The sequence below is a fragment of the Acartia tonsa genome, chromosome 14 (genome assembly GCF_053477335.1).
Source record: "Acartia tonsa isolate MP-2025a chromosome 14, ASM5347733v1, whole genome shotgun sequence".
NCBI lineage: Eukaryota > Metazoa > Arthropoda > Copepoda > Calanoida > Acartiidae > Acartia > Acartia tonsa.
The window spans coordinates 269,246-281,844 of record NC_137273.1 but is presented as its reverse complement, the minus strand read 5'-3'; the positions used below and the strand labels follow the sequence as shown (position 1 = coordinate 281,844).

Here is a 12,599-nt window from a genome sequence, read left to right as displayed (position 1 = left end):
CAATTTTAAAAATTAATTTTTTCATCAATCTTACATCCAACCTATACATTTTATACACCAAAATGATCGTTTATTCATGTAAAAAGCGCACATAATGCTATCTTGGCCAAAACTCTAATTTTACAGGGTGTCCAACAAAAAGTGTATTTTGGATATCTAGCGTAATACCCAAAATACCTGTCCGAAAAAATCATTTTTTTTGGCTTAAATCCTGTGTTTTATCTGTGGGCATATGTGGTATATAACGGTTTGGAGGACCCGGGACTATAAGGTTGTCAAATTTCATTTTGGAACACCCTGTAAATGTGATTTTTGTGTCTGTAGAGCTAAAACTTGGTCCAAATTGGCTATTTTTTCAAATTACTTGAATATGTGTCTTAGTATGTTTGGCCATAGTGTTTTCTGACCAGATCAATATTTTTTTGTAAACTGCTGTCAACAGGCCTTCTAGTGGGGCAAATCAAGGATTTGTACATTAACCTGGTTAGAAAGTGGACGGCATGAACATCCTCTTCCTAGGTTAAAAGCCTATCATTGTGCCATTTGCAGGAGGCATCAGCCTGGTTGGCCCTTGTTATGCTCCAGGAATTGGTGGAGAAATAACTGATCATCAGATATGTTGTGCTTTGGCCTAGCAAGTAAATATGCTCCACCACGTGGCAGCGCAATGAATGATGTTGAAAACTCACATGAAGAACAAGCAGATGGCTATAAAGGAGCAAGGCCCTGCCTTTAAAGTGTTTATCCTTATACTAAAGTAACAGGATGTCTGTGTGTCTGTACTGAAGGATCTCGCTCACTGCTGAACTGATTAGGTTCTCCTTAACAGGGTAGTTTGTCATATGTCCCGGGAAGGTTTTTAACTATTTTGGGGGAGGGTACCACTACCCTCTAATGACAAATCAAAATAAAATTGAAATATTTCCGCCGCATAGTGCCGCTAGCGTAGTCTCAAGTTATTTCTCAAATAAGATATTTAAAATAAAAAAAAAACATTTAAAGGCCACTAGAGGCCTCTAGGGGCGTAGCCGCTAGTTAGAAATAAAGAATTTAAATAATTAATTCTAGCATTCTTATCTACAAAGATACTAAAGAAAACAAGCTCAATACCAATCCGTAGAGGGATAAGGGCAAACAAATGTTCTTACAAATATTTTGATTGTAAACCAATAATCAAATTTATAACCTGTGGTGATTGGTATGACCACTTAAAAGACATTTCTTTACCCCACAGTACAGTAAAGAATTTTTTGCTCTATTGCCATACAAGGTTCAAATATTATGAAAACATTAGCCAATAGACATATGAAACGATGAAGCATCTTATTAAGGATAGACAAATGGGACAATTATCTCAATTTTAGAGTTCTTATTTAATAGTATTCCAAACCAGATTTATCTAGAAAAATTACTAAGGGAAATCTTTAGTAAATGTTCAGTAAGCCTTTTATGATATTTGTAGTATGATTTTATAGCGGCATTCTACGCACTAGTGTCTAAAGTCTTTAAAGTTAGCCTAAATAATAAAAGTTGCCTTAGTTCTCATGCTCATAGTCACAAAATATATGTTAGGTACAGGGAGAAAGTCAAAAATCCGCATGTGACGTCATAAAAATGAGGGAGATGAGAGGGGGAGTGGAAAAAAACCCTAAAAAAGAGATGGATAATCCCTAATTTTTATGACGTCACATGCTGATTTGTTGAGAGACTTTCTCCCTGTACTATTTTAGATCCTTTGTCCCATAACTCTATCTTATAGAGACTTTTATTGTGAGAGCAATTAAGAGAAAAATTGAGAGGAAAAAATTAAAATACACTAAATAATAAGATGGCCAAACCATGGATATATCAACCAAAGAAAAGTCATTAGAAAGTCCTATAATTTTCAATCAGTCAAAAAAAGGTCTCATGGTATGTTGCAGAGAGAGAGGGGACAATGAGTAATTTATTATACTAGTCCCCAAAGTTTCATAATAACGTTTACATATTTGTTGGTTTAACAACTTTGGGAGCTTTATAGAATTTTAATTGGTTGATTCATTATGTTAAATGTTCAAACGTTTTAACCACTAATTTTAATCTACATATCCTTTGTATGCTTTCTGATTTATAGAGCTTCGCTTTTATGGATTTTTTTCTATCCTTGTATTTATGTAGGATCATCCATTCTTATATAAAAGTAACAGGATGTTTGTCCGTCTCTATTTTTGTACTAAAGGATCTCGCTAACCACTGGGCCTATATGGATTCCCTTTACAGTGAAGCTTCTTATAGGTCTAGGGAAGGTAAAGAGAAATTGCACATGAAAAAATCCCCCCCCCCCCCAAAAAAAAATATTATCTTTAAAACTAGAATATAAATTGAAGGGTCTACCCCTTATCTCTTGCCTCAAAAGCCCCTATAGGCCTCTAGAGGCATAGTCACAAGTCTATGACAAATTTTCCGATTTTTGCTCTTTGTCAAAAAGAATGTTAGAAAATAGATATTTCTTCAAATATACAGTTAAGACGACATTTAAGATTACTGAAGAACTTTTTTATCAAAAAAAACTGTTTTGGAAAAGTAAAACATCATTGTAAATGTAATATAGTTATTTACCGCATCCTATTATGATATATTTAAATATAATAAAAAATTAGAAATGATATTAATTTAATGATTTTAATTTTAATATCCGTGGAAATTTGTCTGTAATACAATGCTGTACAAATTTCAGAGAACCAGTTCTAATCCAGCGGATATTAATCGATTTTCATTATAATCCGCGGAAAGCTGTTTATAATACGATGCAATAAATAACTATTATTATTACCTTTAAATCTTAGATTTGGAGATTTGTTTCTGTTTTTCTTGCTTTCTGATCCACTAAAAGTATAGATAGCATTTTCCTGTATGGCTTCGAAAACGAATCATATCCGCTGGATTAGAACCGGTTTTCAGCCATAATATCCGCGGAAAGCTGTCTATAATAGGATGAGATAGATAATTTTTAAAAACTTGCACTCTTGCTTTCTGAACCACTAAATAAGATTTTCCAGTATGGCTTCTAAACCGATTAATATCCGCTGGATTAGAACCGGATCTCAGCCCTTATATCCGCGGAAAGCTGTCTATAAAACTCTTTGATTGCACAACCTTTGTCTATAGGTCAGTATTAAGGGATAAGACTAGGGAGGGAGGGGACATTTGGCTGTTTATTATACTCTGGTCCCCAAAGTTTTGTAATAACGTTTTATTAACTGTTGGCTCAACAACTTTGGGGATTTTTAAATAGTATTTTCCAAACGTTTCAACCACTAATAGTCATCTACAGATGGGGTAATTTTGTGTATTAACATTGGGGCAGGGATGTACATAAATTTATCAGCCATTGTCTTACCCCTTTAGACTCCTAGAAAAATAATGGAAAACAATGTTAAACAAAATCATCCCTGTAGATCTAAATTAATATTTAATGAATGTCCCCAAAGTCTTTAAGCCTGCGAATGAGATAATGCATATAAAAACTTTCTTTTTTATTAATAAAATATTGTAAATATTTTATTTCTTTTCTTTTTTCTTTGACAATTATTTTCTTAGGTTACCAATTATTGAAAGTGAATCTTTTCTATATTTTCGGGAATTTTTTCAGGGACGATTTCACTCCCAAAATAATTATAAACCTTTCCTGTACATACAAGTAGGAGAACCATATCGGTTCAGCAGTTAGCGAGATCCTTCAGTACACACAGACAGACAGAGATCCTGTTACTTTTATATTAGGATATAGGATAAGATATGGAACTGTGACTCTACCCGTTTTTGAGATCTTAGCAGACAGACAGACCAGGGATCTAAAGGGATAAGACAATGGCCGATAAATTTATGTACATCCCCAATAATGACACACCAAATTGCACCTTCTGTAGATTACAATTAATGGTTGAAACGTTTGAACACTCAACTTAATAAACAACCAATCAAAATTCAGTCCCCAAAGTTGTTAAGCTAACGAATAAGTAAATATTATTGTAAAACCTTGGGGACTAGTGTTATAAACAGCCCAGTGTCCCCTCTAGCATTCTCTCTCTAACATCCTTTTATTTTAGTCTTGTAGAGTGGTTTCTCTACAATATAAACACATAATTATTCCTAATTAGCTGTGAGTTTAGCCGTTTTGAGATCTTAGCAGACATACAGACAGACAGACCAGGGGTTTTTAAGACAATGGCCGATAAATTGATGCACATTTCCATGGATGACACACCAGATTACCCTTTCTGTAGTTTACAATTAGTGGTTGAATTCTCAACTTATTAAACAACCAATCAAAATTCTGTAATGTCCCCAAAGTTGTTAAGCTAACGAATAAGTAAATATTATTGTAAAACTTTGAGGACTAGTCTAATAAACAGCCCATTGTTCCCTCTCTCTCTCTCTTTAGACAGACAAACATCCTATTATCTTATTCTTGTAAAGTTTCTTTTCTATACTATAAACACATAATCTTCTCTCTTAAAAACTGTAAGTCTAGCCATTTTTGAGATCTTGGCAGACAATCATCCTATTACTAGTAGAGTAGCTTCTACAATATAAATACATAATCTTCCCCCTATCAAGTCTAGCCGTTTTTGAGATCTTTTTTATCAGGCATACACCCTAAATATTTCTTCATTCTTGTAAAGTAGCTTCTTTAAACTAAAACACAGACCAAGGATCTAAAAGGATAAGACAATAGCCGATAATTATGATACACAAAATTACACCTTCTGTAGATTACAACACCAATCAAAATTCAGTAAATGTCCCCAAAGTTGTTAATCATATTCCAACGAATAAGAAAACGTTATTATAAAACTAGCCTATTGTCCCCTCTCCCTCTCTTTAGACAGACAAACATCCTATTACTTATTCTTGTAGAGAAACTTCTCTACACTATAATAAAAGACGTACGTACCTGTAATCTTCAGATTTGTGACGTCTAGTTTTTACATTAATTTATCATTTGTGAGATTTTAAAGGAAAATTATGTACATAAGTAGATAAGAACACGCAGTACAGTAATAGTTACTTATCACATCGTATTATAGACAGCTTTCAGCGGATGTTAAAATGAAAAATCATTAAACCAGTTTTGTTAGCCCCGAGTGGCCGAAGGCGCGGCTAACAAAACTGGTATTGATTTTATGATTTTCATTTTAATATTTGTTGAAATAGTTTGTAATACGATGCTATATACTATACATTTTTTCAGTATGGCTGAAAACCGCTTTCAATCCAGCTCTGATATCAATCGGTTCCGAAGTCACACTGGAAAATAATTCATAATTATAATTCAAATAGAATCGCTGCTAATAACACATTTTAAATTTTTACTCTTTTAATGAGAAAAAAAATAATCTAGAATTTTAAATAGGTAATAATCTTTTAAAATGTTTTTAATCTTATTTTACATAAAACTTAGGACTTACCCTGTAAAACGTATAAGCTTTTATTTTATCAACATACGACTAAACAGTTTTTGGTTAAGATCTCACTAACCACTGAACCGATTGAGTTCTAGATTCACATAGGTCCTGGGATGGTTTTAGGCTACTTTTTAAAGATTTAAATCTGCAACCACTCTGCCCTATTTTCGGTTAAAGAGACTATTGTACATACAGTCGTAATTATAGAGTTGCTAAGATAATATTTTTCACCCCATATCTCTAGGGGAGGGCTTGGAGGTCTGGAAAATAGCCTAAAACCACCGCAAGTTATTCATAAGGCTTCATTGTAATCGAACCAACAATTTGCAAGATCATAAACTTCAGACAAAAAACTTTACTACTTTTTACCCTACTAGTGGCTGCGCCCTTTGCATCAAGTTAATCTGTATTTAATGAGTTGTAAAAGTCTAAAAATGAATAGCCTAAAACCCTCACAGAACCTATGGGAATCTTCCATATAGCCATAAAAAAAGAAGGGGGGGGGGGTTGCTTTATCGGGGTGATTGTGTCCAACCCCCCAAAAAATAGCCTGAAACCATCACAGGACCAGTAGTATATTCCCTGAAGAGTAGATCCTAATTGGTTCAGTGGTTACTCAGATCTTAAGCTTCAGACGGACAGACAGACAGACATACATACAGACATACAGACATATAGTCCGACAGACAGACAGACAGACAGATAGACAAACGCACAGAAAGACAGACGGACAGACAGACAGACAGACCTCGTTCTACTTTGTATTATGGCAAGAATGATAAATTAATTGCCTTGGTATAAGGTGTTCATCCATTGAGACAGCTCTCGAGTTATGGTAGGATTCTAAAATTATAAGAAAAGAAGAGTATAACCAGTTTTGTTAGCCACGAGTGACCGAAGGCCTGGGCTAACAAAAGTAGTATTAATTTTATTATTCGTGGAAAATAGTTTGCAATACGATGCTAATACATGATTTAGTAGTATAACTGAGAACCGTTTCTAATCCAGCGGATATAAATCGGTTTCGGAAGCCATACTGGAACTACCTTTTTTAGTTGAAGAAGAACTATTCTGCCTCCCAACGCTTCCTCTCTTCTCTTTTTTCCTAAAAACAAGGACAACCATGTTTATAAGTAGCACAGCAATTGTTGAGATTAGATTGATGTAGCCTTTTCATATTAAATTGTCCTTTTTGGCAGAGAGAAAGAGAGAGAGAGAGAGTGAGAGAGAGAGAGAGAGAGAGAGAGAGAGAGAGAGAGAGAGAGAGAGAGAGAGAGAGAGAGAGAGAGAGAGAGTGAGAGAGAGAGAGAGAGATAGAGAGAGAGAGAGAGAGAGAGAGAGAGAGAGAGAGAGAGAGAGAGAGAGAGAGAGAGAGAGAGAGAGAGAGAGAGAGAGAGAGAAAGAGATAGAGGACGGAAGACAGAGTGACATACGGAAAGACAGACAGACGAACAGACAAACCGACGAACAGACCGACCGACCGAAAGACAGATCAACAGACAAAAAAAACAGACAGACCGACAGAAAGACAGACAGACTGACGAACAGACAGGCGGACAAACAGACGGAAAGACAAATGGACAGACAGACGAACAGATAGACAGACAAACAAACAAACAGATAGACAATACCCAAAATTACATAGCACAAATGCAAAATATTTTTTTAACTGTCCAATTTGTTTTCTAAACATATCTCACCTACATATTTTATTTTTGTTTTGTTAACGATATAAAAAAACTTTTTAAAAAGATGTCAACGTTATTTTTTCAAGTTTCGTAATTTTCTTAGAGTTTTTGCATATCCAATCTAGTTTTTTTTTCTTTGTTATGAGAACTGAATGTAATTCACTTTGTCTGTTTGTCCATTCAATGATGTTTTTTTTAGAAGCGAAGCTTTTCTATAATTAGGGTCGGTCCGTCCGTCCGTTACAGTTAAGTCTTTTTGATAATTTAAACAACTTAGAGTTGTCGATTTCATGCTGATTCCTATAACAGTTAAGTACAACTTAGAAAGCGCAGCAACTCTATAATCGTTACCAGAAAGTCCGTACGTCTATTTAAAACAAGCTGATTTTTCACTTGTTTGAAAACAAATTTTTAAATGTTAAAATTATCCTATTAGCATCTTTATAATCAAGTCCTCTATAAAAAGTAACATGTTTTTAATCAGTTTTGTAACAAATTTACTTACAATTTTGTATGGAAATATGCATTAATATTTAGTTTATTCAGTTCTGACACCCTACAAGTGTTTTGTTCGTTTGTCCTTCCATTTCAGAGCTTCGCTTTTATGGATGTTGTCATCAATGGATGTAGAATATACATGGATATTATGACAGGAGAAAAATCATCGTCAATTTAGGTTGCAATATCCCCTTGCATTTATTGGTCGTTTACCCAGTAGAAGAGGAGGGTATGGAGCAAAGGAGGGGGTGGGAGAGATCGTTATTTTAGCCCGCAACAGAGTTTACTTTATTATAAAACATGAAAATCTGAAAGACGAAGTCCCTCAATGACGTCATAAAAATGAGGGGTGAGGAGAGGAGGAGTGAAAAAGAAAATCCATCGTTTTTTATGAGGTAACACGCTGTTTTTTTTTGAGGGACTTTCTTCGTCTTCGAAAATCTGGTGTAAAAGATCCAAGTATTAATGAATCCATTTTGTCATCCTTCCTTTTGTTTTGTTAAAGATATATATAAGTTAGCGAAAACAAATAATCAGAAAACTTTTTCTCGTATTCATTCGAATCCGGTGGATAGGAACCGGTTCTCATCCATACGAAAAAACTATGTCTAGCATAGTATTATATCCAGCTTTCTACGAATATAAAAATGTACAATCAGTTTTTTTAGCCCGTGCCTTCGGCACCTCGGGGCTACAAAAATGGTTTTAATCTTATAATTGTACATTCTATATCCGCGGAAAGATGTTTATAATACGATACGAGAAATAACTATTCAAGTTTTAGGTCAAGATTATATAATAGATTTATTATCCCAGATGGTTAATCAGACTCAATAATCCGTCAAACTAAGAAAAGTTATTTATTGCATCGTATTATAGACAACTTTCCGCAGATGATAAATTGAAAAATTATCAGATTAAAACAGGTTTTGTTAACCCCGATAAAATTTTTGTAACTTGATGCTGTAAATGATTTTTCTGTATGGGTGAGATACGGTTCTAATCCTCTGGATATTAATCGGTTTCGAAGCCATAGTTGAAAATTTCTAGCAGACGAAGATTTTGGTTCATTGCGTTAAGTGTCCAAACGTTTCTACCACTAATAATAATCTACAGAAGGGATAATTTTGTGTATCCTCATTAGTGATGTATATCAATTTATCGGCCATTGTCTTATCCCTGAAGATCCCTGAGGACACCTAACTTTAGAAATGGATGTAGGACATACATGGATGTATTGACAGGGGAAAATTTATCGTCAATTTAGCTTGCTAACATGGACCTCTATTATTAATCAGTTTGTTCATCCAGTAGGAGATGAGGGGGTGGGGTAAAAGGTATGGATATTTTTATTTTAGCCAGCTGCAAACATTACTTTATCAGAGTATATAAAAATCTGGTGCAACATCCAAGTAATAATATATCCATTAATTTAGAATTTATGTCACGTAGAGAACATAATATTATTAATATCTCAAAGTCAATATCCACTTTCAAACTTTACTTTTTTGTTCATTACAGCGGCTACGCCCCTAGAGACCTCTATGGGGCATCTGAGGTAAAAGAAATGGGATAAAATCGACCATCTACTTTTAATGTCAGTATAAAAATTTTTTTTTAGGGGGGAGGGTAATTTTTTCCACAGGTTGATATACCCTCCCCCAAACTAGTTAAAAACCTTCCCTTGACCTATTAGAAGCTTCTCTGTAAAGGAGAACCATATTGGGCGGAATTCATTGAGCAAAAATTAAAAAAAAATATATATTTTAGATTTTAAACCCCTAAAAAAATTTAACCCGCTAATTGGGGGGTTAAACTTTTACCACCCCCTACACTAGAACTACCTCCTTATTGAGATTTGGTACAACCCCCCCCCCCCTCCCCCCCATCAAATAAAAAGCTTGGAAGCTGAACTATAAATTGTACAAATAAGTAAATGGAAGTTTGAGTAAAACCAGGGAGGTAGGGGATATTGGACTGTAAATTACACTGGTACCCAAAGTTTTATTGAGTGGATTCCAAACTAGTAGTATCCAAACATTTCAACCAATATTTTTAATCTACAGAAGGAGTAAGTTTATTCATCATCATAATTTGGAGTGAACATAAATTTATCGTCCATTGTCTTATCCCTTAAGATCCCTGAAACTGAAATGGAGATAGAAAGTATTTGTTATCCTTGACAAACTACACAGAAGTATCAGGGATCTGAAGAGATAAGACAATAGCCGATAAATTGGTGTACATCCCTAATGATGATACACAAAATTATCACTTCTGTAGATTAAAATTACTGGTTGAAATGTGAACACTCAAATTTTTGAATCAACCAATCAAAATACAATAAAAGTCCCCAAAGTTGTAAAACTTTGGGGACTAGTGTAATAAACAATAAACATCCCATTGTTCCCTCTCTCTCTGCAGAAGTGTACAGAATGTAATTCATAACAATAGATATATTATTACATGGATATTGAACCAGATTATCGTGAACTCTGATACAAACTTGACAGCAGAATACCAGGGAGGGAGGGGACAATGGGCTGTTTATTACACTAGTCCCCAAAGTAATATATTATAACGTTTTCTTATTCGTTGGCTTAACAACTTTGGGGACTTTTTATTGAATTTCTATATAATAATAATAATTTATTTCAGGAAGATAATAGTACAATATTGCATAGAGAAAATAGTCCACTGACTATTCGGATTGGCCGAAGACTTAATGCCGTTGACCCAACCGATTTACAATAATATGATATAACATGTGAGATTAATTAGTGAACAATTCAATCATTAGGCTGTACAATATCCTGCCCTACAGATACTGTCATAGGGAAGCCTGTAATAAGAAGCTTCCCCAATCACATTTGCGATTGTGGCCGGTTTGGCCGACATACCGTATGCGTTAGTCCCCTCGGTTATCGTCCTTATCCTGAAACAGTACATTTTGTATCTGATCCAAGCATCAAAGGATAACACGAGTTCCAGTGGTTGGGTGTGGTAGCGCGCAGGGGCGGGCGCACTTGGGCTGTGGTGAATAAATGGGTGCAATAATGAGAAGTTACCAAATTTTGTTTGATATCTATTGATTATTATATTATATTATATTGTATTATGCCTGATCTAACGATTGTGTTTTTGCTATATTAGATAAATGAGAGATCTCGGAAAAATAATATTGTAAAATAAAGAAAAAATAAAGGAGTAAAAATTTGTTCGTTTTATGATGCAAAAAGGAGAGAATGATAACGTTAGTAATATACTATAGTATGCTATAGGGATGAATAGTCTGTTCAAAAAGGGTTGATAACATATTTATATAAAAAACTGCTTCAAAACTATTAGAGACAACTTCCGTTAATTAATAAAAAATTTGTAGGTTTAGTAACAAATGTAAGCAAGAATAAAATATTTCCTAAATCCGTAATAAAGTTTTGCATAGCAACACACTTTAGTAAGGCTAGTATAAGGTGTAGCACAAATAAAAGGGGAAGTAAGTGTTATTTAGAAAAAGGGTAAATTATTGAAATGCAAACAAGTGTTTGGAAGGCGACAAGTTAGTAAGTGAGTGAGGGAGGGGGAAAAGAAAAAAAAAAGAAAAAAAAAAAAAAAAAGAGTTAAAAAGGGGGAGTAACGACAGATGATAAGAAAGAGAGAAGAGAGAAGAAAGGGAGGGGAGGTGTTGACGGAGTTACATAAATACCTAATTGTATTGGCACAATTGCGCAATTCCAGGAAATGAGTGTGAATTAAGAGAATATCATATTCAATAATGTAATGGGGGAAATGGTTGAATTTTAATGAAAAGAGAGCTTTATGGATCAGTTAAGAGAAAGGGAGGGGAAAGGGTGAGATTATCAATAATATAGGGGAGGGGGTTGCTCCTACAAAAATTCTGTTTAATTGCCTTCCGACTTTCTTACTTATAAGAGGTCATCGCTGTTAATACTATATTCTCATCAACACGTGCTTCAAATCGATCGTTAAAAAGAAATGTCCGATAGTGAGGACAGTGATCATCAGCCGGTAGATCCGACCCTGCCGCCCTGTATACCAGATTTAGTATTTGATAGCATAGCATCTGCTGCAATCAACGGGCCAGGGCCTTCTGCCGACCGTTCTGCCGACAGTATTCCGCCGGTCATAGACGTGCCCACCATCGACCGCGAGTTGATTTCCATCTGGTATAATCAGACCAGATTTCTGCGGGCACGGTTTGACGAGGCTATTAGGCTCTCTTATAGAGCTGGGCTTCAAGAATCTGCAAATGACCATTCGTTAAGTCTCGTTCAAGCCGGCGCCGCGTTAGTCGGCCAGATATTCGAGACGTTACCGGTCACAAACCGGTCACATTCTGCCAACATGGAGGCTCTTAATACAATGGAAGTCCGGTCCAGCGAATACGCAGAAGACGTCTGGACTTCCTTGGAAGTAGCGGATGCGGTCTTGGAATTAAATGAGACTATCGAGCTCAGCGATGAGCCTGGTTCCGCAGCTGGTGATCTGAGTGATGTCCTTCCCGAAGATTCTGGCAAGGAAGAAGAGGGTGGCCCTGAGGGCGATGGTAACATCGACTCCGATGCCGCCGCCGAGCCCGTCTGTGCAGAGGAGCCCACCTTTAGTTCGGACGATGAGTTCGATTGGTCTTAGCTGCCTAACTTATCTGCCTAGTCCCGGTTAGCACCGATCAATCACCCAGTCAACAGTTTATATATGTAGTTATTATCTAGTTTTGCATTTCTCAATATATTTACTATGTTAATAACTTGCAAAATATAACAGTGATATCGTAAATATCAATTGTTTTTCATTTGAGATAGTTAAAAAGTAGATACGATGTTTGTTTATTTGCGTTAAGTTCTAATCTAATTAATGTTGCTGACCTTGACGTTGAAATTAGAGAAAAGTTTTAAGAGTACTAAAATAAATATTCTGTTTAGGTTAAAGATAATTGGATGTTTTT

At 35.2% G+C, this 12,599-nt stretch overlaps 1 long non-coding RNA gene across 1 annotated transcript in view; it reads right to left on the bottom strand.

Annotated features, from left to right (window-relative positions):
- Positions 1-4,084: 4,084 nt before the first annotated feature.
- LOC145306344 (uncharacterized) overlaps positions 4,085-12,599 on the bottom strand; it is a 28,188-nt gene continuing 19,673 nt past the window's right edge. Inside the window, exons 3-5 of the long non-coding RNA XR_013874996.1 lie at positions 6,494-6,552; positions 6,239-6,290; positions 4,085-4,106 (exon numbers count right to left, since the gene is read on the bottom strand). This is a non-coding gene — a long non-coding RNA (uncharacterized LOC145306344). The remainder of the gene's footprint in view (positions 4,107-6,238; positions 6,291-6,493; positions 6,553-12,599) is intronic.